Consider the following 26697-nt stretch of genomic DNA (forward strand, 5'->3'; position numbering starts at 1 on the left):
TCATTCTGGAGTGAGAGCAGCGGCTGGATTTCCCAAGTTCTACTCTCGACAAAATGGAGCATCAACCCGTTTCTGCTCATGCGTTCCGCGAATGTCTCAATGAAAATTTCCCTCCGTGGTAGGTTTGTTGCAGAGGCCAGTCAACATGCCTCCACGACCACGGACTCTGTCCCTAACGTCTTTCTTTCTTCTAGATAGAACTCAATGACATGGTTTACAACACGAAATCGAGGAATTTTGATGAAATGGAAGGGTACGTCAAAGAGGCATGGATAGACAAACGTGTGTCAAAGTTTGCGGAAGTGTAGCCACGACTCCAGGATTGTGCGAAAGGCAACAGGGTTTAATATGAAGACCTATGAAATTAACTTTCCCATAATTCCATGTCATGTTTAAAGTTCCGTTAAATAAATTATTAACTCTGAACCGTGTCTCTACTTTTGGGCTACCCTGTATATGAATACGTCTGTTAGTTTCTAATAATAACAATCTATAATACTTTCGAGAACGTTTCTCGTACACTAAGTCTTCTAGTTCTTCCTGTCATGTTTAATAATAAAATATCTACTCAAATATAATTAGGAATAATCACTAATAACCATAATATAACTCATATTTACACCACATCTGTTACCTAATGAGAATCATCCATTTTCTTCTTACCAAATAATTTTAACGTTATTTTAGGTGATTGGATTGTTCATTCTATCCTCGTTTTCAGGCATCCAGTGTCACATCTGCGCACTTGACACGACATTTCAGAGAAGCTAACCCAGGAATTACATTTGTTACTTTGTTTTGAATTTTGCGCTAAGCTACTCGAGGGCTATCTGCTCTAGCCGTCCCTAATTTAGCAGTGTAAGACTAGGGAGGCAGCTAGTCATCACCACACCCACCGCCAACTCTTGGGCTAGTCTTTTTACCAACGAATAGTGGGATTGATCGTCAGATTATAACGCCCCCACGGCTGAAAGGATGAGCATGTTTGGTGCGACCGGGATTCGAACCCGCGACCATCGGATTACGCGCTTGGCCATGCCGGGCCCAGGAATTACAACAACAACGTTTCGTAATTCATTTTGAGACTAACGGGTTATCATAATGTGGGAAATATACATAACATAAATGTTGTATTTGTATCTTTTGAAAAAAATAACATACTGCACATTAAAATGTGCAGAACCAAACATGCTCCCCTTTCAGCCGTGGGGGCGTTATAATGTGGTGATGACTTGCTGCTTTCCCTCTAGTCTCACACTTCTAAATTAGGGAACGGCTAGCGCAGATAGCCCTAGTGTAGCTCTGCGCGAAATTTAAAAAAAACAACTGAAGATGTGATATCCCAACACCTGAAACGCAAGGTATTTAACCCTAAAATGAGTCAGTTAAACAATTAGTTACTACTGGTAAGACAAGTTTTTAACCTCATATTACACTAAAATGATTTACAAAGTGTGTAAGACATATTTACATTTCAACTCACATAAACTGCATAAAGATAATTTACAACGGCATTAGAGATATACAAGTCTGTTTTCTAAACATACACGAACGAGATTAAATCCGTTTTTCAACTATACACGTGTAAGATAAATTCTGTATTCCAGCTGTACATGTGTAAGGTAAAGTCTCTTTTCCAGCTACACACGTGTAAGATAAAGTCTCTTTTCCAGCTACACACGTGTAAGATAAAGTCTGTTTTCCAGCTATACACGTGTAAGGTAAAGTCTCTTTTCCAGCTATACACGTGTAAGATAAAGTCTCTTTTCCAGCTACACACGTGTAAGATAAAGTCTGTTTTCCAGCTATACACGTGTAAGGTAAAGTCTGTTTTCCAGCTATACACGTGTAAGGTAAAGTCTGTTTTCCAGCTATACACGTGTCAGGTAAAGTCTGTTTTCCAGCTATACACGTGTAAGGTAAAGTTTTTCCAGCTACACACGAGTAAGGTAAAGTCTGTTTTCCAGCTACACACGAGTAAGGTAAAGTCTGTTTTCCAGCTATACACGTGTAAGGTAAAGTCTGTTTTCCAGCTATACACGCACGATAAAAATTTGTTTTAAGGTTATACACGAACTAGTTAAATTTATATCTACGTAACTGCAGTTAAAAATACATAGTAATATACGATGGCCTCTACTTCATATTGTGGACTTCTTAAATATTTTAGGGTAATTGGTTGACAATTAATATTTAAATTATTTCAGATTGGTGGAGTTAGTTAATAAAGTGCTGTTAAATCCAGTTAACCCTACTCATTTTAATAAACTCTGTTATATAAGATTTTCTCATGCCATCATTAACTGACCAATTAGGATTTTATAAAAAAAAATACATAGAGAGAAAAAACGAGACAAAAAGACAAAATGGCGTACTGTTTACACTAAATCTCACTTTCTCTTTGTCTGTAACCATTAAAAATATATTGTAAGTGGAAGTCAAAAATAGGGCCAACTAGGCCTTTTGCTCAATATCAGGGCCAGGTTATTCTGGCCGGCTAAGATACTGTTTGTATTATGAAATTACTTGAATAACAAATATTTCAGTATGAAATTAATTAAGTAACAGTATATTTTTTTTCAGTTTTTATTGAAGTAACATATAACTAAGCTAATATAAACTCTATAATGTAAACTCTATATTATATGGCTATTATATCTTTACACAATATCATATTATTTTATTGAACGTAAAGGGTTCAGCGGTATGTCTATGGACTTACAACGCTAAAAACCGGGTTTCGATACCCGCGGTGGGCAGAGCACAAATTGCCCCATTGTGTAGCTTTGTGCTTAATTCAAAACAACAACAAGAATTACATATAATCAACACAGTCGTGCTAATCTTACCATTACGGAAATGCATATATCTTACCATGACTTTTCCCATTAACCAGAGTGTAAGACAAAGCAAACGCTAGCAGTTGCATGTTTCTATCAATAGGAGGCTCTGGATCCTTCCAGGTCACAGTAATGGAGTGTCTGTTCACATGCTTAACTGCTACATGCTGCGGAGCTGAAATAAATTAACACATTTGTTACGAGCAACAGAAAAGAAATGAAACACGAGGCAAGTTTTATAAAACTTGTCAAGGTTGTTAACAGATATGGAGTCACTAGTTTTCTTTTTACCTTGACAGCAGCTGCTAGTATGGAAAACATTAACATATAGTTACAGATATAACCAACCAATACTTTATGTGATATTAGTAGCAGAGAAATGCTTGTCTCTAAAAATATAACTGTCGACTAAACATATAAAATGTAAACATTACGGGTTCTCTCAGCACTCTCTCGTCGTTTCACTTCTGAAGGTAATAGTTTCGCCGGAAACGATCGTATTCAAACTGAAAATTTAAATAGATCCTTTAGGGGTTTGCTTTCAAACATCGTACACCAGCAAACGGACAGTGTACAGGGTAAGCTTAACAACAATTACACCTTCTATTTCTTCACTCTTTCTTATCAAGACGACGCAGTCCCTGAAAGCTGTGTTACCAAAATCACAAACATGATAACACGAACGGTTTCCTAAAATATATTCTAGAGTAATTTCTGGTCACACAGGACATCAAGTATGAGAATCGTATGATAAGAGATAAAAGAAAGGTCATGTTAGGGTACATTTAAAAAATGTTAAGACCTAAACTAGAAGTTTTTAATAAGAGATACTAAACAGATTGTTCCTTTTAATGTCAACAGCTCGTTATATGTACGGAGTAAGAAATAAACAGAACAGTGTTTGTTATATTAACAACACATTACATGTAGCAAGTAGTTAATAACCAACACAGTGTTTGTAATGTTAACAACACATTACATGTAGCAAGTAGCTAATAAACACAACAGTGTTTGTAATGTTAACAACACATTACATGTAGCGAGTAGCTAATAAAGAGAACATTGTTTGTAATGTTAACAACACAATACATGTAGCGAGGAGCTAATAAAGAGAACAGTGTTTGTAATGTTAACAACACATTACATGTAGCGAGAAGCTAATAAACACAATAGTGTTTGTAATGTTAACAACACATTACATGTAGTGAGTAGCTAATAAACAGAACAGTGTTTGTAATGTTAACAACACATTACACGTCGTGAGTAGCTAATAAACACAACAGTGTTTGTAATGTTAACAACACATTACACGTAGCGAGTAGCTAATAAAACAACAGTGTTTGTAATGTTAACAACACATTACATGTAGTGAGTAGCTAATAAACAGAACAGTGTTTGTAATGTTAACAACACATTACATGTAGCGAGTAGTTAATAAACAGAACAGTGTTTGTAATGTTAACAAACACATTACACGTAGTGAGTAGCTAATAAACAGAACAGTGTTTGTAATGTTAACAACACATTACACGTCGTGAGTAGCTAATAAACAGAACAGTGTTTGTAATGTTAACAACACATTACACGTCGTGAGTAGCTAATAAACAGAACAGTGTTTGTAATGTTAACAACACATTACATGTAGCGAGTATCTAATAAGCAGAACAGTGTTTGTAATGTTAACAACACATTACACGTAGTGAGTAGCTAATAAACAGAACAGTGTTTGTAATGTTAACAACACATTACACGTCGTGAGTAGCTAATAAACAGAACAGTGTTTGTAATGTTAACAACACATTACACGTCGTGAGTAGCTAATAAACAGAACAGTGTTTGTAATATTAACAACACATTACATATAGCGAGTAGCTAATAAAGAGAACAGTGTTTGTAATATTAACAACACATTACACGTAGTGAGTAGCTAATAAACAGAACAGTGTTTGTAATGTTAACAACACATTACATGTAGTGAGTAGCTAATAAACAGAACAGTGTTTGTAATGTTAACAACACATTACATGTAGTGAGTTAATTAATAATGACTGATATCATGTGTTTACCCTGGAAAGTACATTTCTTTTTACGCTATTTTCATTTCCCTCCACAAATGACATGAGTTATATTTTCTCTGCTTATTTTCTGTATTGGCGAACGTTTTGTTTTCTTGTTTAAGGTCAACAGAAAATTAAATGACGTTCAATCAGATCAATACTCTGATTCTACTCGAACCTTGTTAACTTGACCCTCAGTGGGACAGCGGTATGTCTGCGGACTTGTACTGCTAAAAACCGGATATAGATTCCTATGGTTGGTATAGCACAGATAGCCCTTTGTTTTAGATTTGTGCTTAAAAACAAATAAGAACAACCTCGTTAACTCTAGATATGTGGTATAATCTGAAAACGAAAACAAAAAGAACGATTGTTTTCAAATTGTGCGTAAAGCTGCACGAGGGCTATTTAACCAATTTAACAGTAAGACTAGAGGGAAGGCAGCTAGTCACCACCGCCAACTCTTGGGCTACTCTTTTACCAACGAAAAGTGGGATTGACGATAACATTATAACGCCCCCACGGCTGAAAGGGCGAGCATGTTTGGTGTGGCAGGTATTTGAATCCGCGACCCTCAGATTACGAGTCGAGTGCCTTGACCACCTGGCCATGCTCGGGCCTAACAAAAAAAGGGAAAAATAATCCATAAAATAATTATTTCAGACTAGTTGTCACACGCTAGGGTTGGTTGGTTATGGTTTATATGAACACGAGGAAAATACCCGAAGTTAAGAAATTAATTTCTTATGTAACATATAACCATTTCAGTAGAGGAGAATCGCACAATGTTAAAGAAATTACGTTACAGTACAGTAACAAAATTACCGGTAGTCATACATAAGGTAAATATATAGATTTTTTTAACTATAAATGGATATATATATATATTTACGAATTAGCAATTTTTTTCTTTTTTAACCCTTAACGGAATATTTCAAAATCTACATTTCTTCGAAAGGAGAGGTGATGAATCGTTTTGAAACGAGACACAACTACAGGAGCAGAGAAATAAACATGACAATATAAAGTACAAGAACACAGGTAACACAACTAATAACACTGTTTTTATATAAGAGATAAACAAAGTCGTTGTTCAAGAAAATTGCCCTGTAATATTATTGTATATGTTTATTTTACAACAACAAAGTTAAAAATAATCAAACAAAAATATGTTTGATATGTCCTTTATTTAGTTTCCACGTCTCTACGTGTCATACGTAACACCAACTAGCAAAGAGCTGCATAATGTGATGATGCAAAAAGTTGGAAAAACCTTATCACGTGCTCAATCCGTTAAGACACTGTAGAGAGTATATACCTTAGCAACCCTAAAAACGACTTTCACGTATTCTAATATATACTAACGGCAACATTTCAATCGTACATCATCGTGAATGTTTGAAGCTTGTGGCATATTACACAGAATAAAACTTGAAGATTATCTTGCTAATTTATCTATGTCAGTTATATTTTCATTGCCGAAACTCTTATGGGAAAAAAAACAAAAATCTGTCAAATTCTGCAAAACGTTGTCAACAAAATGAGGTCACAATCTATCAGGTTAGTTCTGATATAAAAGATAAGTTTTTAAAACTACGATATGAAGTGTGTTCGATCAAATAGAAGCGAAATGCATAATCAGGGGTTACATAGCGATAATTATAATAATTATATAAGTGTATTAATGTGTGTTATGAGTTTCGAAATTTTGATGCTACGAACAGAGGGCCCCGGCATGGCCAGGTGGGTTAAGGCGTGCGAATCGTAATCTGAGGGTCGCGGGTTCGCATCCCCGTCGCGCTAAACATGCTCGCCCTTTCAGCCGTGGGGGCGTTATAATGTGACGGTCAATCCCACTTTTCGTTGGTAAAAGAGTAGCCCAAGAGTTGGCGGTGGGTGGTGATGACTAGCTGCCTTCCCTCTAGTCTTACACTACTAAATTAGGGACGGCTAGCGCAGATAGCCCTAGCCCTCGAGTTGCTTTGTGCGAAATTCAAAAACAAACAAACAAAGCTACGAACAGAACAAGAGACGTGACGTCACAAACTGTTTCTGTTACCATTTTAGGGATGCTTACAAATCATTCCCGCTTTGCCCTATGAAGCTTTGAAAGAATACAATTTGTTGACCATGAAAATAGCACTGAGCTCTTTACCGTTTTATTAATTAATTATTTACTTACTATTCTAGAGCCACACCACGTGAGAGCCTGCATCGAAATATCTCGTGAACACGAGAACTACTGAACTCAGTCCATTCTGGATGACGAGAAACCCACTTGAAATAAAACGTACCTGAGAACGGCTGGTATGGGTATTAACACTTTTATTGATAAGCAAAGAAAACGTTTCAACTTTCCTCAGGTCATCTTAAGGTTAACAACTTTGTCAACCCATACCAGCCGTTCTGAGATACATGAATTCAGATGGTGCTAATATCTTTTGACCTTAAAACTCGAATTATATGAACTCTGCATGAATAGCTTACGAAACACCCTCTATGATGCCTGACTTCACCTTAACCCTAATTCATGGACATAAACGTTCATAGTCCATCCGTAAACCATCATTATATGCAGCAGTCGATTCCAACATAAATGTCACGAGCCTCGTGCATTTCCACCAAACCCTGGACACAGTTCTCCAATGTATAGACGAAACGTGCTACAAAGCTATAAATAACTTAAACCATTTCACGCCAAGTACTCAGGCTTAATATGCAATAGCTACAGAATGTAGTCAGGTTTTGACAGTGGATACTAGTGCCATAGAGTAAGTCTTTCAGATCCATACGGTGAGTTTTGAATGTAAAAGTAAATCAATTTTGCTATGGTGAATGATAAACCACTGTTGTTTTTTTTAATATTAGAAAATATGATGATGAATATGAACTTATTTTACGAAATACCACAATTTTAACCTGCGCAGCTTTTCTTGTATTATTACAAACACACACACATACATACATATATATTCATATATCCATGATTTACTGCTATTATTAAAGCTTGATATGTACTAATAAAGTTCAGCTGTACGTGGTGACCGTTTAGTTATTTTAGAGCACAGCCACGTAGAGGTGTCTGTTGTGTCTACCTAGGGAATCGAACCCCAAAGTTTAGCATTGTAAATATGTATACTTACTGCTGACCCGTACAAAGTTTCTTAATAGATAGTGCCCCACGCTAGTACAGCGGTACGTCTACGGATTTACAACGCTAATATAAAGGGTTCGATGCTTCTCGGTGGGCTCAGCAGATAGCCCGATGTGGTTTTGCTATAAGAACACACACATACTTAATAGATAGTTAAGACGAGAAACAGGAATGCTTGCGATTAAGGTATATCAAAATATAATTTCTGTTTACAAAATTCTGGAAAACAAATTATTTGGAATTAAACACAAGGCTACACAATGGGCTACCTGCGCTTTGCCCACCACGAGAACCAAAACTCGGTTGTTTTAGCGTCATAAGACTGCAGACATACCGCTTTACCACAAAATATAACTTAATTTTTTTTTATGTCTGTCCATTTTGGAATTACACAAAAGGCTACACAATGGACTGCCTTTGCTCTTCTAACGGGTATCGAAACCTGGCATATAGCGGTGTGAGTGCCCCTGGGGAACAATTTATTTAACTAAAGAAGTATAAATTACGGTTTTCTGGTAGCTCAATGATACGGTTTAGGACTTTATACGCTATAAAACTGGTTTCGATAACCGTAATGGGAACACTATACATTGTCCATCGTATTGCTTTGCGCTGAACAACATAGAAACAATTCACTAATTACGTATAGGTTACTCCACCTTACGTCATGGTTGTATAACTTCGTGTTATTTGTGAAGTCACTAACATATTTTGCCTGAGTTCCTGATAGTGCCAACGTATATAAATATTTTCCTACCTGTCGATCTCAATTTATTATAAAAATAAATCTAATGACTGGATGTTTAATAAGAGTGTAAAAATGGTTTGGTTTGTTTTGAATTTCGCACAAAGCTACTCGAGGACTATCTGTGCTAGCCGTCCCTAATTTAGCAGTGTAAGACTAGAGGGAAGACAGCTAGTCATCACTACCCACCGCCAACTTTTGGACTACTTTTTTACCAACGAATAGTGAGATTGATCGATCCCAACAATCGTTGTTAAAATCACAAATACCAACTCTTGGGAGAGTCTTACTAAACTGACAGAGTAGAAGGGATCAATTAGTTAACAGGACCAACTGTCAGCTCTTGGGAGAGTCTTATTAAACTGACAGAGTAGAAGGGATCAATTAGTTAACAGGACCAACTGTCAGCTCTTGGTAGAGTCTTATTAAACTGACAGAGTAGAAGGGATCAATTAGTTAACAGGACCAACTGTCAACTCTTGGGAGAGTCTTATTAAACTGACAGAATAGAAGGGATCAATTAGTTAACAGGACCAACTGTCAACTCTTGGGAGAGTCTTATTAAACTGACAGAGTAGAAGGAATCAATTAGTTAACAGGACCAACTGTCAACTCTTGGGAGAGTCTTATCAAACTGACAGAGTAGAAGGAATCAATTAGTTAACAGGACCAACTGTCAACTCTTGGGAGAGTCTTATGAAACTGACAGAGTAGAAGGGATCAATTAGTTAACAGGACCAACTGTCAACTCTTGGGAGAGTCTTATCAAACTGACAGAGTAGAAGGGATCAATTAGTTAACAGGACCAACTGTCAACTCTTGGGAGAGTCTTATGAAACTGACAGAGTAGAAGGGATCAATTAGTTAACAGGACCAACTGTCAACTCTTGGGAGAGTCTTATGAAACTGACAGAGTAGAAGGGATCATTAGTTAACAGGACCAACTGTCAACTCTTGGGAGAGTCTTATTAAACTGACAGAGTAGAAGGGATCAATTAGTTAACAGGACCAACTGTCAACTCTTGGGAGAGTCTTATGAAACTGACAGAGTAGAAGGGATCAATTAGTTAACAGGACCAACTGTCAACTCTTGGGAGAGTCTTATTAAACTGACAGAGTAAGAGGGTTCAATTAGTTAACAGGACCAACTGTCAACTCTTGGGAGAGTCTTATTAAACTGACAGAGTAGAAGGGATCAATTAGTGAACAGGTCCAACTGTCAACTCTTGGGAGAGTCTTATTAAACTGACAGAGTAGAAGGGATCAATTAGTTAACAGGACCAACTGTCAACTCTTGGGAGAGTCTTATGAAACTGACAGAGTAGAAGGGATCAATTAGTTAACAGGACCAACTGTCGACTCTTGGGAGAGTCTTATTAAACTGACAGAGTAGAAGGGATCAATTAGTGAACAGGACCAACTGTCAACTCTTGGGAGAGTCTTATGAAACTGACAGAGTAGAAGGGATCAATTAGTTAACAGGACCAACTGTCAACTCTTGGGAGAGTCTTATGAAACTGACAGAGTAGAAGGGATCAATTAGTTAACAGGACCAACTGCAAACTCTTGGGAGAGTCTTATGAAACTGACAGAGTAGAAGGGATCACTAGTTAACAGGACCAACTGTCAACTCTTGGGAGAGTCTTATTAAACTGACAGAGTAAGAGGGTTCAATTAGTTAACAGGACCAACTGTCAACTCTTGGGAGAGTCTTATTAAACTGACAGAGTAGAAGGGATCAATTAGTGAACAGGACCAACTGTCAACTCTTGGGAGAGTCTTATTAAACTGACAAAGTAGAAGGGATCAATTAGTCAATAGGACCAACTGTCAACTCTTGGGAGAGTCTTATTAAACTGACAGAGTAAAAGGGATCAATTAGTTAACAGGACCAACTGTCGACTCTTGGGAGAGTCTTATTAAACTGACAGAGTAGAAGGGATCAATTAGTAAACAGGACCAACTGTCAACTCTTGGGAGAGTCTTATGAAACTGACAGAGTAGAAGGGATCAATTAGTTAACAGGACCAACTGTCTACTCTTGGGAGAGTCTTATTAAACTGACAGAGTAGAAGGGATCAATTAGTGAACAGGACCAACTGTCAACTCTTGGGAGAGTCTTATTAAACTGACAAAGTAGAAGGGATCATTAGTCAACAGGACCAACTGTCAACTCTTGGGAGAGTCTTATTAAACTGACAGAGTAGAAGGGATCAATTAGTTAACAGGACCAACTGTCAACTCTTGGGAGAGTCTTATGAAACTGACAGAGTAGAAGGGATCATATAGTTAACAGGACCAACTGTCAACTCTTGGGAGAGTCTTATTAAACTGACAGAGTAGAAGGGATCACTAGTTAACAGGACCAACTGTCAACTCTTGGGAGAGTCTTATTAAACTGACAGAGTAGAAGGGATCAATTAGTCAACAGGACCAACTGTCAACTCTTGGGAGAGTCTTATTAAACTGACAAAGTAGAAGGGATCAATTAGTCAACAGGACCAACTGTCAACTCTTGGGAGAGTCTTATGAAACTGACAGAGTAGAAGGGATCAATTAGTTAACAGGACCAACTGTCAACTCTTGGGAGAGTCTTATTAAACTGACAGAGTAGAAGGGATCAATTAGTTAACAGGACCAACTGTCAACTCTTGGGAGAGTCTTATTAAACTGACAAAGTAGAAGGGATCAATAAGTTAACAGGACCAACTGTCAACTCTTGGGAGAGTCTTATTAAACTGACAGAGTAGAAGAGATCAATTAGTTAACAGGACCAACTGTCAACTCTTGAGAGAGTCTTATTAAACTGACAGAGTAGAAGGGATCAATTAGTCAACAGGACCAACTGTCAACTCTTAGGATAATCTTATTAAAATGACATAGTAGAAGGGGACAACAGGCCAACACGACCAAATACTAACTTCTGTGATACTCTAACTGTCAGAATAATGGGATTTGACCTTTATCTTTATAACGCACTCACGGCCCCAAAATAGAGAACAAGTTTTGCATCAACGGGTTGTGAACGTTTAATCATTTTAATTCCGGTCCAAGAATGATAATCTCTATAGAACACACTAATCTTTATAGAGCGAGGTAATCTTTATAGAACACACTAATCTTTATAGAGCGAGGTAATCTCTATAGAACACACTAATCTTTATAGAGTGAGATAATCTTTATAATACACACTAATCTTTATAGAGCGAGGTAATCTTTATAATACACACTAATCTTTATAGAGCGAGGTAATATTTATAATACACACTAATCTTTATAGAGCGAGGTAATCTCTATAGAACACACTAATCTTCTTAGAGCGAGGTAATCTTTATAAAACACACTAATCTTTATAGAGCGAGGTAATCGCTATAGAACACACTAATATTTATAGAGCGAGGTAATCTTTATAAAACACACTAATCTTTATAGGGTGAGGTAATCTTTATAAAACACACTAATCTTTATAGGGTGAGGTAATCTTTATAAAACACACTAATCTTTATAGAGTGAGGTAATCTCTATAGAACACACTAATCTTTATAGAGCGATGTAATCTCTATAGAACACACTAATCTTTATAGAGTGAGGTAATCTCTATAGAACACACTAATCTTTATAGAGCGAGGTAATCTCTAAAGAACACAGTAATCTTTATAGAGCGAGGTAATCTCTATAGAACACACTAATCTTTATAGAGCGAGGTAATCTTTATAAAACACACTAATCTTTATAGAGCGTGGTAATCTCTTTAGAACACACTAATCTTTATAGAGCGAGGTAATCTTTATAAAACACACTAATCTTTATAGAGTGAGGTAATCTCTATGAAACACGGTAATCTCTATAGAACACACTACTTTTTATAGAGCGAGGTAATCTCTATAGAACACACTTTTCTTTATAGAGCACGAAATCTACAGGACGTGCTAATCTCTATACAGCACCCTATTCTTTATAGAGCGAGGTAATCTACATATAACACACTAAACTTTATAAAGCGAAGTAATCTCTATAGAACACACTAATCTTTATAGAGCGAGGTAATCTCTATAGAACACACTAATCTTTATAGAGCGAGGTAATTTCTATAGAACACACTAATCTTTATAGAGCGAGGTAATCTTTATAAAACACACTAATCTTTATAGAGCGAGGTAATCTCTATAGAACACACTAATCTTTATAGAGCGAGGTAATCTTTATAAAACACACTAATCTTTATAGAGTGAGGTAATCTTTATAAAACACACTAATCTTTATAGAGTGAGATAATCTCTATAGAACGCACTAATCTTTATAGAGCGATGTAATCTTTATAAAACACACTAATCTTTATAGAGCGAGGTAATTTCTATAGAACACACTAATCTTTATAGAGTGAGGTAATCTCTATGAAACACGGTAATCTCTATAGAACACACTACTTTTTATAGAGCGAGGTAATCTCTATAGAACACACTTTTCTTTATAGAGCACGAAATCTACAGAACGTGCTAATCTCTATACAGCACCCTATTCTTTATAGAGCGAGGTAATCTACATATAACACACTAAACTTTATAAAGCGAAGTAATCTCTATAGAACACACTAATCTTTATAGAGCGAGGTAATCTCTATAAAACACACTAATCTTTATAGAACACGGTAATCTCCATACAACACACTAATCTCTATACAGCACGCTGATTTTTATAGAGCGAGGAAATCTCTAGAGACCATGCTAATATTTATAGAACACGGTATTCTCTATACACAACTCTAATCTTCATAGAACACTGTAAACTCTACAGACCATGCTAATATTTATAAACCACGGTAATCTCAATAAACCACGTCTAGTATAAATCATAAATAAAACACACAAGTGTAGATGAACAAAGCAATGCTTTGCTTACAACACAATCAGTAACAAGTTTGTTTTTGTAATCATTTTTACAAAGGTAGAAAGTTGTTAGACGAGTATCCTTAGTTAAATGTTTACTAAAATTATCACAATAAAAATATGTGGAGAGAAATGTTGATTTCATCGATCGTGTCACAGTTTAATCGCCCCTCCTCCCCCTGGTTGTGGTTTAAAATTTAAATTAAATTGTATTTTTTTAAAGAAAATATAATTAGAAACAAGTTTTGTCAAAAGCCATATTAGTAACGAACGAAATACGATTAACTCTTTATACCCTACCAAAACCTGTGAGTGTGGAATGTAATCCCCTCTTTAAAAAGAAGAAATTATAATTCATTAGAATGTTACATACTGCACATAATTGAGGGGCTTAACTCTACGCTAATGCTGGAGGCTTCACTCTGCACGGACGAGCGACTGTAAGCGTAAAAAAAAAAAAAGACAAATGAAACGTTCCACTCAATAATTAGGAAAGAAACTGAAGAAACCTTGCAGAGTATGTTCAAGACATCTGCAGTATTATCACATTAATTTAAATATTTTATACGTACGAGCAAAATCTGATGTTATGTTAAGTTGGAATCTAACTTTTAAAAGGTTTCTCCATTTTTTATTTATCGTATTTTTAAGACTTCCAAGGCGTTTTTTTCCCATTATGAATCTAACAACAAAGATATTCAAAAGTCACAGTCGTATATGGACACACAATTTAACACTTGCGAAAGTCGTGTAGCATTCTGCATTAACTTCTGAAACTAAACTCCCAAACTAGTTAATAAATCAACAAAGTCGTAAACTCACTTAAACAATAAGGATAAAGAGGTATTTAAAAAATATATCACGTGCTGTATAACTACAGCCAATCGCCCTGTCTTTTATTTTCATTAACCCTGTAATTAGGCGAAATTCAAGCGAAGGCAAACCGAGACTTACGTACTTTCTGAGGCACGCCATCGGCAGCTAGAAGAAAACGGGCGAGAACCACCATAGAAAAACCGATGAATTATTGATTTAAGACGCGAGTTGTTTATGTGACTCTAAACCTATAGAATCACAGTTATATCTAGAAAGTTCCAACCTGAAGTCCACATTTTGCGCAACTGATAAAACACGTAGATCAGAGAGCTCTAGGGCTCAGGTATAGTTTAGTTTTTCCCAACTGATACACTAACTAACAAGAAGGAAAAACGCCAGTAGCACACCTTGCCACCAGGGTTCCGTCCAAATTTTTAAACCGTATAAGAGGACTGACTGTCGCTTTTATAACGCACCCAAAGCTGAGACTACGGAGCGTGTACAGCGTTATTACGTTCCAAACCTCCACAGTTTAATAACCTAACGAGAGACGATAATAGAACTAAATATATGTTGAAATAATAAGTTTTAAAGGATTAAGGTAAAAGTTTTAAGCATTTTTGTGGGAGAAAGTTTTGAACTGTAGTTTCAAACTAATATAGTCTTTGCTCAATAGAAAGAGATATATTTTGTTTTCGTGTGTTATCTTACCAGAAGAGATATGATTTGTGACAAAACGTGAAATTTAAGACAATAAATTAAAACATATTTTTAAAACGTTGTCCATGAACACTTGATGATAATGGAAATTATAAAAATTTACTGAAAACATAGAACAATGTAATAACAAATTAAACAATGCCGACGATGCCTTTCGCGTGATACCACGTCTCGTCAAACAGGTTTAAATGGGACAGAAGGAAGTGGTCGAAAAGCTATTTATGTCACTGTCATGGTGTGAACTAGACTTTCTTAGTGCACAGTTATATTGTCAGCTTTATTTCAGTTATTAGAAATAAAAATTAGATTCACGATTTTTATTAACATGAAATGATTTACTTCTATTAGCATGAAATAACTTATTTGAGCAACAAATCGTTTATTAGTGATACTGTATATATTACTTCCAGTCAGCTTTAATCACAATTCAGAAGACTTATTAAAAGTCTAATGATCGTATTAGAATCAAATAATTCTTATCTTTCCATCTGTAAGTAGATAATAGAATATTCGTACACAGAAAGTACATTTATCGTTGTATGTCATAAACCAGATGTCACTACTAATACATAACGTTTCACATACGAGCAAATATTTTTTTTTCTTTTTTAGTTACTTTCGCGCAAAGCTACTCGAGGGCTATCTACGCTAGCCGTTCCTAATTTAGCAGTGTAATACTAGAGGGAAGGCAGCTAGTCATCACCACCCACCGCCAACTCTTGGGCTAGTCTTTTACCAACGAGTAGTGGAATTGAACGTCACATTATAACGCTCCCAAAGCTGAAAGAGCGAGCATGTTTGGTGCAGCGGAGATTCGAACCCGCGACCCTCAGATTACGAGTCGAACGCCTTAACCCACCTAGCCATGCCGGACCTAATAATACTGAATCGTTTAGAATACAGTCACAAACATAACTGTTAGTATTTTGTTTCATATATGGACAAAGATATAACTTGGAGCACATAATCGTATTATACACGACACCAGGCGTGGCCACTGACAAAACCTGCTGTAAAACAACTTTATATCTCCAACAAATTAAACGCTAAGAACAAAAACCTATATATGAAAAGGCCACCGAGGGCCAGCACCTTTCATTCCCCATACTTGTCACTTTATTGGTGCTTTCGTGTTTCCTGGGAGACTTAAAAGAGTCAACCATTTCTTTTTCAAAAGGGCCATATTGAGAAAAACAAGGAAGAAACCATTCTGTTGGTAATCCTGACAAACAATCACATATTGGATAGTAACAACAGTTACTAGCCCGCTTTTCCGTGGTTCAGCTGTCAGTCTGTGGCCTTACAACGCTAAAAATTGGGTTTCAATATCCACAGAGAACAGCGCACGTATAATCCTTTGTGTAGTTTTGCGCTTAACAACACACAACAGCGGTGATTACCGGTTCTTCTCTTACGTTAAGATAAGAAAAAATAGTGACTTACACTAAGCAACAAGTGCATTACAAAAACTGTCCTCAGCAGCTGGTCAAGAATGGATTGTTTGTTTCCTTTCTTGCTTTCAATAATGTCAAAGATTAGACGAGAATCCAATAACTGTGTGCAAAAACATTTTAAAGTATGATGGTTACGCATGGGTCCGAAACCGGAGTTATAGTTGTAGCAAGCATTTTAATGAATCTGAAGCTTACCTTAGATAAAACCTCTTGTGAATCTTTCATCAAACTATTTACGTAGATGTTGATTTCCAAAACCACGTTTAAAGTGATCAAAGAAAGAATATTCTACTGGAATAGCACCAGCAGATCTGACAGATGTGTGGTTGAATGGGATGGCTGTGACTGTAGTTTATTCTGCTCATGGTTCAATGGGATGGCCGTGACTGTAGTTTCTTCTGCTCATGGTTGAATGGGATGGCCGTGACTGTAGTTTCTTCTGCTCATGGTTGACTGGAATGGCCGTGACTGCAGTTTCTTCTGCTCATGGTTGAATGGGATGGCCGTGACTGTAGTTTCTTCTGCTCATGGTTGAATGGAATGGCCGTGACTGTAGTTTCTTCTGCTCATGGTTGAATGGGATGGTCGTGACTGTAGTTTCTTCTGCTCATGGTTGAATGGGATGGCCGTGACTGCAGTTTCTTCTGCTCATGGTTGAATGGGATGGCCGTGACTGTAGTTTCTTCTGCTCATGGTTGAATGGGATGGCCGTGACTGTAGTTTCTTCTGATCATGGTTCAATGGGATGGCCGTGACTGTAGTTTCTTCTGCTCATGGTTCAATGGGATGGCTGTGACTGTAGTTTTTTCTGCTCATGGTTCAATGGGATGGCCGTGACTGTAGTTTTTTCTGCTCATGGTTCAATGGGATGGCCGTGACTGTAGTTTCTTCTGCTCATGGTTGAATGGGATGGCCGTGACTGTAGTTTTTTCTGCTCATGGTTCAATGGGATGGCCGTGACTGTAGTTTCTTCTGATCATGGTTCAATGGGATGGCCGTGACTGTAGTTTCTTCTGATCATGGTTCAATGGGATGGCCGTGACTGTAGTTTCTTCTGCTCATGGTTCAATGGGATGGCTGTGACTGTAGTTTCTTCTGATCATGGTTCAATGGGATGGCCGTGACTGTAGTTTCTTCTGCTCATGGTTCAATGGGATGGCCGTGACTGTAGTTTCTTCTGCTCATGGTTCAATGGGATGGCTGTGACTGTAGTTTCTTCTGATCATGGTTCAATGGGATGGCCGTGACTGTAGTTTCTTCTGCTCATGGTTGAATGGGATGGCTGTGACTGTAGTTTCTTCCGCCCATCTTTCTCACGAAAGCAGCTACAAAGTGTGGCTTGTGAAATCTTGACTTCTGAACAGTTGTCAGTTTGAAATAATTATTTGTTCTCCTGATAATGATAGAAGAAGAAAATCACAGCTTAATCTTAATGGCGTTTGTTGGTCGAAGGGTTCTCTTTCGCAATAAAAGCATTCAACTTACGGATAGGGATGTAATTTCAGATTGGTTTGGAGTGTGGTTTAGAAGCTCGATGCTGTCCTGAAACTTTTGTTGTGCAAGTTTTTCGGCTTCCAAGGAGATCAATATAAGATTTCTTCATGGAAGTGTTTGACCTTTGACCTTTGGCTCTAAATCGTTTAATAACTGATATAAAAATATCCTTCTTCGAAAAGGGCTGCGACATGTACCTTTAAATAATAAATTTTCCCGTGTGTTAGTAAAGGGTCAGGGGTTTGACACAGCTGCCAAACTCGTTGCTATACCTTTCGTAATACAAATCGTTTTTATAATGTACAGTTACAGCAAGAAAGACCTATTTCACAACAAACGAACAAGTGTTTAATTAGGCATGTGTTTTAATCAACTGAGTCACTAACGGTGTGAGTAAAATGATAGAGCACACAGATCTCAATATTCCACCGACTGTTAGCACAAAATAAACCATATATAGTAATAACCATATTATCCATCATCACACGTGCCACTCTTTACTGCCACCTAAAATATGCCATCAGAACCAGAATTGGTTGTTAAATCTCCGTAGAGAGACATATAGTTTTTTATTGTTTCTTCGCAGAGAAACATAAGGTCTTTTTGTTGTTTCTTCTTCCAAAGACTTTCAGTCGACCATCATTCCTTCACTTCTCGGCTGATTGATTTTAAACTTGGTAGAGTTACATCTTGGTCAAATACGCCCAGATATCTTTTCTCATTTTTTTTATTTATTTAGGCCGTTCTGAAGATTTTATGGGATCAAAAGGTTAAATAATCCAGAAATGTAAATCTTGGGTTCCTGTTCAGTCATATTTACAGAAATCACGATGAAAGCTGTTATAAATATAAAGTTTCATGTTGTTACCAGACTAACATAGGAAAAAGTTAAATTTGCCCATTTTGTTTTGTTTGTTTGTTTATGAAATTCGCACAAAGCTACTCTAGGGCTATTTGTACTAGCCGTCTCTAATTTAGCAGCGTAAGACTACAGGAAAGGCAGCTAGTCATCACCACCCACCGCCAACTCTTGGGCTACTCTTTTACCAACGGATAGTGGGATTGACCGTAACATTATAACGCCCCCACGGCTGGGAGGGCGAGCACGTTTGGCGCGACGGGGATGCGAACCCGCGAGCCTCAGATTACGAGTCGCACGCCTTAACACGCTTGGCCTGCCCATGTTGAGTCTTATTCTAGGGTGGGGGTCTGATGTCATAAAAAACATAATTTGGCTAATTTACATTGGAGTTGGTACAAAAGTTTCTTTTCCGCAGGTTCCACACATTTATAAACAAAATATGAGGATTTGTCCTTTTCTAGCAGTTTAAAAAAATAATTTATGTTTTTTGACAATTATTCTGCCAATTTACTAGAATTTGGTGTAAAAAAATATCTTCGTGTAGGTCCCAAGCAGTAATGCAGGGAGATTTCTGTTTTCCTGTGTTTTCTACAATTTTCCGGCCCGGTATGCCCAAGCGTGTTAAGGCGTTCGACTCGTAATCTGAGGGTCACGGGTTCGAATCTCGGTCGCACCAAACAAGCCCGCCCTTTCAACCGTGGGGGCGTTATAATGTGAGGGTCAATCTCACTATTCGTTGGTGAAAAGTGTAACCAAAGAGTTGGCGGTGGATGGTGATGACTAGCTGCCTTCCCTCTAGTCTTACACTGCTAAATTAGGGACGGCTAGCGCAGATAGCCCTCGAGTAGCTTTGCGCGAAATTAGAAACAAAGCAAAACAATACAATTTTCCTGGCGCCATGTTGGGATTACGTGGAGAAGTCGTGCATAATTATACTCTGCGAATGTTGGACTTTTTTTTTTTTTAATGTTATAATGCGTTTTGATCACGCTTTGATAACTTGCACATAACTTCATATAAAGAAACAAACAAACATTAAGCTAATCTCAATTTAATACACGTATTTAAGTATGTCTAACAAACCAAGACATTAAAAATATGCACAATGTTCAACGAATTTCGTTCAAAGCTAGTTCATGGTTATCTGCGCTAGCTGTCTCTAATTTTGAAGCGATAGACAAAATAACAAGGCAATTAGTCAACACTACATACCAACACCTCTTTGGCTACTCTTTTACCAACGAATAGTGGGATTGACATTTATATGATAACGCCCTCATGGCTGAAAGCGTGAGCATGTTTGGTGAGGAAACGTGATACACTAAAATTGTCGTAGGGTTAAGCAATACACTATATTGCTACTCTTATTATATAATCTGACTTGTTGAAAAGGGCAAAGACATTCTGGTATACCACAATGGGCAGACATTTTCTCAGTATGTACTCCAGTGGGCCCGGCATGGCTAGGTGGTTAAAATCCTCGACTCGTAATTCGCAGGTCGCAGGTTCGAATCCCGATTACACCAAAGATGATGATCGCCTTTTAAGCCTTGGGGCGTTATAATGTACAGTCAATCCCACTATTCGTTGGTAAAAGAGTTGACGATGGGTGATGATGACTAGCTGCCTTCCCTCTAGTCTTACACTGCTGAATTAGGGACGGATAGTGCAGGTAGCCCCCATGTAGCTTTTCAAAATTCAAAACAAACCGAACCAATATGGCACAATGTATGGACATTAGCGGTAGTAAACTGTATTAAAAAGAAACGAATTATCTTAAGATTTGTTTGATTTGTTTTGAATTTCGCGCAAAGCAACACGAGGACTATCTGCGCTAGCCGTCCCTAATTTTGCAGTGTAAGGCGAGAGGGAAGACAGCTCGTCATCACTACTCACCGCCAATTCCTTGGCTACTCTTTTACCAACGAATGGTGGAACTCACCGTCGCATTATAACGCTCCCACGGCTGAAAGGGCGAGCATATCTGGTGTGACGGGGATTCGAACACGCAACCCTCAGACTATGAGTCGAGTGTCTTAACCACCTGGCCATGCCGAGACAGATGGGTGAGTTACCACCTATCAGGAAAGCATGACGATTAGAAATGTAGAACAGATCACCAAGTTACAATTTGTTTGTTTATTCTGGTATTATGCACAAAGCCACACAAAGGGTTATTTGTACTCTGCTCACCACGGGTATCGAAACACGATTCCTAGCAATATAAGTCCGCAGACACTTCACTGTGCCACTCGGGAGGCAGTTAATGAGACAAGCTAAACAAATGTATAAACTCTATTATAACACTATAACTGCTGTCTTTAACTTAAAAACTGAATGAATCACTTCTAAGTTCTTCATACCGTCAGTTTCTGGTCGCTCTAAAAATAATACCCCGGAAAGGTTAGTGAACTCAAGTAAGGTTCATTCCACCACCCAAATTATAGAATATTCTATGATGATTATTAATGGTGATTATAGGAAGACGAAATATAGAAACCTGACATCATTAAATATCTCCACAAACACTTATGACACTTTGTAAGGTACGCCTTATTTTCCTCAAGTATAAAATTGCCATATAATTTCTGCACAACCCGCATGTTATACTTCTGGTATAATTATAACTGTATAAGATAATAACACTCGTTAACAACAGACTTCCTTTTCATTCAATAAATTCAGCTGTAGCAACAGGAAACATAAAGTAATGACATATTTATTATACTTCTAACATCCACTGGTAACAGTTTCTTCCACACAAGTTGGGTCAAACACTTTAATCCAGCTAATCGTGTTTTTTTTTTACAAAAGCTTTAAGTTATCTTTTGAATTGACTGCTACTTTTATAGCTTCAGTTGTTGTTAATTAAACAATCCAAAATAGAAGTCAATACTTTGTTACTTGACACGATAAAGCAAAAAGAAAACACTGTAAGTGAAACCTGTATTCCTTGTTTAAACACCTACAAGAACTATCACTACATAAGTAAAACCTGTATTCTTTGTTTAAACACCTACAAGAACTGTCACTGTAAAAATAAAACCTGTATTCATTGTTTAAACACCTACAAGAACTGTCACTGTATAAATAAAACCTGTATTCCTTGTTTAAACACCTGCAAGAACTCTTACTATATAAATAAAACCTGTATTCCTTGTTTAAAACACCTACAAGAACTCTTACTGTATAAATAAAACTTGTATTCCTTGTTTAAACACCTACAAGAACTGTCACTGTATAAGTAAAACTTGTATTCATTGTTTAAACACCTACAAGAACTGTCACTGTATAAATGAAACCTGTATTCATTGTTTAAACACCTACAAGAACTGTCACTGTATAAATAAAACCTGTATACATTGTTTAAACACCTACAAGAACTGTCACTGTATAAATAAAACCTGTATACATTGTTTAAACACCTACAAGAACTGTCACTGTATAAATGAAACCTGTATTCCTTGTTTAAACACCTACAAGAACTGTCACTGTATAAATAAAACCTGTATACATTGTTTAAACACCTACAAGAACTGTCACTGTATAAATAAAACCTGTATACATTGTTTAAACACCTACAAGAACTGTCACTGTATAAATGAAACCTGTATTCCTTGTTTAAACACCTACAAGAACTGTCACTGTATAAATAAAACTTGTATACATTGTTTAAACACCTACAAGAACTGTCACTGTATAAATAAAACTTGTATTCCTTGTTTAAACACCTACAAGAACTGTCACTGTATAAATGAAACCTGTATTCATTGTTTAAACACCTACAAGAACTGTCACTGTATAAATAAAACCTGTATTCCTTGTTTAAACACCTACAAAAACTGTCACTGTATAAATGAAACCTGTATTCATTGTTTAAACACCTACAAGAACTGTCACTGTATAAATAAAACATCTATTCCTTGTTTAAACACCTACAAGAACTGTCACTGTATAAATAAAATCTGTATTCCTTATTTAAACACCTACAAGAACTGTCACTGTATAAATAAAACCTGTATTCCTCGTTTAAACACCTACAAGAACTGTCACTGTATAAATAAAACCTGTATTCCTTGTTTAAACACCTACAAGAACTGTCACTGTATAAATAAAACTTGTATTCATTGTTTAAACACCTACAAGAACTGTCACTACATAAGTAAAACCTGTATTTCTTGTTTAAACACCTACAAGAACTGTCACTGAATAAATAAAATTTGTATTCATTGTTTAAACACCTACAAGAACTGTCACTGTATAAATAGAACCTGTATTCATTGTTTAAACACCTACAAGAACTGTCACTGTATAAATAGAACCTGTATTCATTGTTTAAACACCTACAAGAACTGTCACTGTATAAATAAAATCTGTATTCCTTATTTAAACACCTACAAGAACTGTCACTGTATAAATAAAACCTGTATTCCTTGTTTAAACACCTACAAGAACTGTCACTGTATAAATAAAACCTGTATTCCTTGTTTAAACACCTACAAGAACTCTTACTGTATAAATAAAACTTGTATTCCTTGTTTAAACACCTACAAGAACTGTCACTGTATAAATAAAACCTGTATTCCTTGTTTAAACACCTACAAGAACTGTCACTGTATAAGTAAAACCTGTATTCCTTGTTTAAACACCTACAAGAACTGTAACTACATAAGTAAAACCTGTATTCTTTGTTTAAACACCTACAAGAACTGTCACTGTATAAATAAAACCTGTATTCTTTGTTTAAACACCTACAAGAACTGTCACTGTATAAATAAAACCTGTATTCCTTGTTTAAACACCTACAAAAACTGTCACTGTATAAATGAAACCTGTATTCATTGTTTAAACACCTACAAGAACTGTCACTGTATAAATAAAACATGTATTCCTTGTTTAAACACCTACAAGAACTGTCACTGTATAAATAAAATCTGTATTCCTTATTTAAACACCTACAAGAACTGTCACTGTATAAATAAAACCTGTATTCCTCGTTTAAACACCTACAAGAACTGTCACTGTATAAATAAAACTTGTATTCATTGTTTAAACACCTACAAGAACTGTCACTGTATAAATAAAACTTGTATTCATTGTTTAAACACCTACAAGAACTGTCACTACATAAGTAAAACCTGTATTTCTTGTTTAAACACCTACAAGAACTGTCACTGTATAAATAGAACCTGTATTCATTGTTTAAACACCTACAAGAACTGTCACTGTATAAATAGAACCTGTATTCATTGTTTAAACACCTACAAGAACTGTCACTGTATAAATAAAATGTGTATTCCTTATTTAAACACCTACAAGAACTGTCACTGTATAAATAAAACCTGTATTCCTTGTTTAAACACCTACAAGAACTGTCACTGTATAAATAAAACCTGTATTCCTTGTTTAAACACCTACAAGAACTCTTACTGTATAAATAAAACTTGTATTCCTTGTTTAAACACCTACAAGAACTGTCACTGTATAAATAAAACCTGTATTCCTTGTTAAAACACCTATAAGAACTGTCACTGTATAAATAAAACCTGTATTCCTTGTTTAAACACCTACAAGAACTGTAACTACATAAGTAAAACCTGTATTCTTTGTTTAAACACCTACAAGAACTGTCACTGTATAAATAAAACCTGTATTCTTTGTTTAAACACCTACAAGAACTGTCACTGTATAAATAAAACCTGTATTCCTTGTTTAAACACCTACAAGAACTGTCACTACATAAGTAAAACTTGTATTCATTGTTTAAACACCTACAAGAACTGTCACTACATAAGTAAAACCTGTATTTCTTGTTTAAACACCTACAAGAACTGTCACTGAATAAATAAAATAAATAAATAAATAAATAAAGCTGTCTCTAATTTTGAAGCGATAGACAAAATAACAAGACAATTAGTCAACACTACATACCAACAACTCTTTGGCTACTCTTTTACCAACGAATAGTGGGATTGACATTTATATGATAACGCCCTCATGGCTGAAAGCGTGAGCATGTTTGGTGAGGAAACGTGATACACTAAAATTGTCGTAGGGTTAAGCAATACACTATATTGCTACTCTTATTATATAATCTGACTGGTTGAAAAGGGCAAAGACATTCTGGTATACCACAAATGGGCAGACATTTTCTCAGTATGTACTCCAGTGGGCCCGGCATGGCTAGGTGGTTAAAATCATCGACTCGTAATCCGCAGGTCGCAGGTTCGAATCCCGATTACACCAAAGATGATGATCGCCTTTTAAGCCTTGGGGCGTTATAATGTACAGTCAATCCCACTATTCGTTGGTAAAAGAGTTGACGATGGGTGGTGATGACTAGCTGCCTTCCCTCTAGTCATACACTGCTAAATTAGGGACGGATAGTGCAGATAGCCCCCATGTAGCTTTTCAAAATTCAAAACAAACCGAACCAATATGGCACAATGTATGGACCTTAGCGGTAGTAAACTGTATTAAAAAGAAACGAATTATCTTAAGATTTGTTTTGAATTTCGCGCAAAGCAACACGAGGACTATCTGCGCCAGCCGTACCTAATTTTGCAGTGTAAGGCTAGAGGGAAGGCAGCTCGTCATCACTACTCACCGTCAATTCCTTGGCTACTCTTTTACCAACGAGTGGTGGAACTCACCGTCACATTATAACGCTCCCACGGCTGAAAGGGCGAGCATATCTGGTGTGACGGGGATTCGAACACGCAACCCTCAGACTATGAGTCGAGTGTCTTAACCACCTGGCCATGCCGAGACAGATGGGTGAGTTACCACCTATCAGGAAAGCATGACGATTAGAAATGTAGAACAGATCACCAAGTTACAATTTGTTTGTTTATTCTGGTATTATGCACAAAGCCACACAAAGGGTTATTTGTACTCTGCTCACCACGGGTATCGAAACACGATTCCTAGCAATATAAGTCCGCAGACACTTCACTGTGCCACTCGGGAGGCAGTTAATGAGACAAGCTAAACAAATGTATAAACTCTATTATAACACTATAACTGCTGTCTTTAACTTAAAAACTGAATGAATCACTTCTAAGTTCTTCATACCGTCAGTTTCTGGTCGCTCTAAAAATAATACCCCGGAAAGGTTAGTGAACTCAAGTAAGGTTCATTCCACCACCCAAATTATAGAATATTCTATGATGATTATTAATGGTGATTATAGGAAGACGAAATATAGAAACCTGACATCATTAAATATCTCCACAAACACTTATGACACTTTGTAAGGTACGCCTTATTTTCCTCAAGTATAAAATTGCCATATAATTTCTGCACAACCCGCATGTTATACTTCTGGTATAATTATAACTGTATAAGATAATAACACTCGTTAACAACAGACTTCCTTTTCATTCAATAAATTCAGCTGTAGCAACAGGAAACATAAAGTAATGACATATTTATTATACTTCTAACATCCACTGGTAACAGTTTCTTCCACACAAGTTGGGTCAAACACTTTAATCCAGCTAATCGTGTGTTTTTTTTACAAAAGCTTTAAGTTATCTTTTGAATTGACTGCTACTTTTATAGCTTCAGTTGTTGTTAATTAAACAATCCAAAATAGAAGTCAATACTTTGTTACTTAACACGATAAAGCAAAAAGAAAACACTGTAAGTGAAACCTGTATTCCTTGTT

The 26697-nt window shown here is 36.6% G+C and overlaps 1 pseudogene; it reads right to left on the bottom strand.

Annotated features, from left to right (window-relative positions):
- The window catches only part of LOC143245617 (hillarin-like), an 85382-nt pseudogene that overhangs the window by 24523 nt on the left and 34162 nt on the right, over positions 1-26697 (bottom strand).

This window comes from Tachypleus tridentatus, chromosome 2 (genome assembly GCF_004210375.1).
Source record: "Tachypleus tridentatus isolate NWPU-2018 chromosome 2, ASM421037v1, whole genome shotgun sequence".
Lineage (NCBI taxonomy): Eukaryota > Metazoa > Arthropoda > Merostomata > Xiphosura > Limulidae > Tachypleus > Tachypleus tridentatus.